This window comes from Cryptomeria japonica, chromosome 5 (assembly GCF_030272615.1).
Source record: "Cryptomeria japonica chromosome 5, Sugi_1.0, whole genome shotgun sequence".
NCBI classification, from domain to species: domain Eukaryota; kingdom Viridiplantae; phylum Streptophyta; class Pinopsida; order Cupressales; family Cupressaceae; genus Cryptomeria; species Cryptomeria japonica.
Genome location: NC_081409.1, coordinates 882480268 through 882484475, shown reverse-complemented (window position 1 = coordinate 882484475; position 4208 = coordinate 882480268).

Genomic DNA, 4208 nt, shown 5'->3' with positions numbered 1-4208 from the left:
CTATGATAGGGACATGAGAGAATGCACATTCTTTGTCTTTGATCATGGCCTTGAATGAGTATTTCTAGTAGAAGATCAAGATTAACATACTAGTAACATTCAAAAGAATACTTTTTACTTTATAAACAATAAAATATTTATTCCCAACTAGAGTAGATACCATTTAGAAGAATACTATTTACCTTATAAACAATAAAATATTTTTTTCAAGCTAGAGTATAAAACTCAATAATTTACTATTCAAAACATATTTCAACTATCTCATGGCATATATTGTATGTTACTTAAAGATTTGAATTATTGTTGAGCGAGGATTTAATTGGTGCTATAATTTGTAAGACAATTTTGATGGGAAACTATGACTAGATAAGTTTGTAAAGTAGTTGGAACATGTTTCCAACATCTCATCTTTGCCCCTCGGCCATCTATACTTCACACAAACAATTCATGTTGTATAAATTCTGCATATATGAATCGTTCATTTCAGATTCTATGATGAGTTAGAAGGGAATATGTTGAGTTAATATTCTATATAGAAGAAGAGAGGTGTAGTTGACCCAAGCAAAAGCACACATTAGGTGAATTGTAGCTACACTTTAATTGTATGAGTTTATTGGTATTTTTTGTAAAAACAATTTTTTTATCAATTATATGGATTTGTAATCTTAGATAGATTACCCTTTTATAATTAATTCACTATTAACTATTGACATATAGCATCTATAAAAGACTCATAGATATTATAATATATTTATTGTCTGATAGAAATTTTATTTAGAATACGTTTCTTTTTATTTTCTATGTTAATTTTTTTTGGTATTTGTAAAGTTTATTTTTCCTTCTATACACAATTGTCTCAGTCAAGCCCTAGAAGACTATAATTGACATACATACAGTATTCTAACCCTTCAAGAAAAATGCATGCTTGGGCTTGACAAGATAAATGAAGTGCATCATAGTCAATAGTTTATTTGATATGGAATTATGATGTTCATTGAGTCTTGTTGAAGCCTTAACTCCATTAAATTTACTAACAATGGATGGCGCTCAACAAGATTATATGAAAGACTGTGAAAGATATAATTTTTTATTTGTTTTTGTTGGTGTAAATAATTATTTATCTTGGATATTATTACACCTTACTTAAGTTTACTTAGGAAATGCATTTCATAGTAGTTTGGGTATGAGACACTTGGGTGTTTGTGCCACATTCGGATAGTGTGTGTAGGAGAATTTCCACCTTTTATGGTGTGATCTTGTTGTTACACTCCACATTCAGTGGGTGATTCACCTCATGTGGAATATTATATTATTTCTCCTACCTACCCACACCTATTTCCTACCTACCCTTTTTTTCTTATTGAGCCACTTGTCATGTTTGTGTGCTCACATATCCATATAGCCTTGCCTATATAAGAAGGCTCATCTACATTATTTGTACGAGCAATCATTTAACATCTTGTAATGATCCAGTTGATCATATTTTACATCTTGATAGAATACAGTTTATTCCTATCATCTATTTTGTCTCTCTTATTTGTTCTTTCTATTGCCTCTAAATCTTGGCAAAATTTCACATGGTGCAATTGGTCTGTCAATTGAGAGAAATTTGGGGTTTTGCATTTTGGAGTTTTCTATTGCAAGTTATTATTGGAGCTTGTTAGGTCAGATCTGAGGTCACCATTGGATTGAGGAGGTTCGAGCAATTAAGAATCACCTTTTGTTTCGTCTAAATCCGACATCCAAGGCCAAATATAGAGCCGGTTGAAGGTGGAGGGTGGTGACTTGTCCTAGCACCGATCTACAATTTTGGAGCATTTTTTGTCAAATCTGTCATCCCCATTGCGCTCAGAAGGCCCAAAAACCCCAAGATTGACTGTCAATTTGTCCAAATCAGTCTCCGTTACCTCGAGTTGAAAAAATCTCCCCTCTTAGCCTGCCATATGGACTTGCAAGTACAGGTCTGAATTTTTATTTTATTTTTTCTTTTCCGTTTTTTTTTCTTTCGGAAAATTTTAAAATAACAAAAAAAATTGAAATTTTTTATATCAAAAAGGGAGGGGGCATTTTTCTTGTTTTCATTTTTTTAAGGCGGAAAATTTTTATTAGGGCACCGCAGTGTACCTGCGGTTCCATAGGCACCACAGGTAATCGCAATGTACCTGCGGGTAACTGCAGGCACTGCGGCCCCGCAGTGTACCTGTAGGTAACCATAGGCACTATGGCCCCGTAGTGTACCTGTGGTGGTCCCGCGGTACCCTGCAGGCCCCTCCTAGTGTGGGGGGCTTAAATTTTTAATTTTAGTTTTTTTTAAAATAATTTTTTTCAATATTTTTTTAATAATTAAAAAAAAATCACTTTTTCTTATTTTTTAAAAATAAGTTTTTTTAAATAAAAAAAATAAAACTTTTATTTAGTTTTTTTTCCTTTAATAATTTTTATTAAAGTTTTTTTTTAATTTTTTCAAAAAAAAAATTACTTATCGCCTTTTTTTTTTTCTTCATTTTTTAATAAAGTTTTTTTGGGGGGCATAATAAATTGTTTTTTCTAGATTTTTAAAATCATTTAAAAACACAAACATGATTTAATAAGTCAAATTGGGAACACTTTTTTTCTTGTCACTTCATACCTATCTTGCAGTGCTTCCAACCAACAGTCAAGAAGGGGGTTGATTTGCTCATTTATATCTCTTGGCCACATCCAAATTGGAGGGGTCTTTTTTTGCAGTATTCTATAGGGCTTCTTGGTGGCATCATTTTCATGTTTCCAGACTTGCACTATCATGTTGTATGCTCTTGCATGAGCAATGTTGTACTCTCACTATCATAAGTTGCACACCTCTTTGTATCTTGTCATTATTGACTATTTGATGTAATCATCTTGTACACGTAGATTCGGAATATCTTGTGAGACTTGGTGCATGGCTCCAGTTGAGACTTAGATTGTACACATTTGTGCATGGCTCTCGTGAGACTTGGATTGTACTGGTATTTCTACTATTTATGAGTATCCAGATGATACTCACAACAGGTTGTCTCCATGTCTGGTCTTCATTTTGTTGTAGCTAGTGATTCATCGTCATCGACTTGGTACTTGCTTTTGTCACACTTTGACATTATTGGTGCAGCATTGACTCTCTTTCTTCCTTATGGGGAGGTATTTTGGTCATCATCATTGGACCATCTTTGCAGGAGATTCGACATTGAGGGGGGGTTTCATGGTCTTTCTTCTCTCTTATGGGGGGGACATATTTTTTGTTCTTCTCATTCATCATTGAGAGCATTGTGTGCTTTCATCATCTCTCTTTTGGGGGAGGGTTTTTTCCCATTGGGTTTTTCTTTCTTTCTCCATTTATGGGAGATTTCATTTGCATTTGTACATGGGTACCTATCATGGCCTTGTAGTTGGAACCCATCTTGCATTGCTTAGTTGCATTGTAGACTTTAGTGCATTCTCCTAAGTTGCACTTAAGGGGGGGTGTTGGTGTAAATAATTATTCATCTTAGATATTATTACACCTTACTTAAGTTTACTTAGGAAATGCATTTCATAGTAGTTTGGGTATGAGACACTTGGGTGTTTGTGCCACATTGGGATAGTATGTAGGAGAATTTCCACATTTTATGGTGTGATCTTGTTGTTACACTTCACATTCAGTGGGTGATCTACCTCATGTGGAATATTATATTATTTCTCATATCTACCCACACATATTTCCTACCTACCCTTGTTTCTTATTGAGCCACATGTCATGTTTATGTGATCACATATCCATATAGCCTTGCCTATATAAGAAGGCTCATCTACATTATTTGTACGGGCAATCACTGAACATCTTGTAATGATCCACTTGATCATATTTTGCATCTTGATAGAATACAGTTTATTCCTATCATCTATTTTGTCTCTCTTATTTGTGTTTTCCATTGCCTCTAGATCTTGGCAAAATCTCACAGTTTTAATAATTATATAAAAAGGTCTTTGAAAATATCTCTAAATTCATCTAATGAAATACAATTTATTTCTACTAACACAAGTCTAAATTTATAAGAGGAAAATTTCATGTGATGCTAGCATGTAGCACACACAACTTTATGTTTCCACTTATAATAATACATAACATATCCAATTAGCTTTTCTTTTTTTTCTTTTTTTTAAATATAAGATTAGTGAAAATATCAAGTTCCAAAGGAGTGTATAATGTTTAC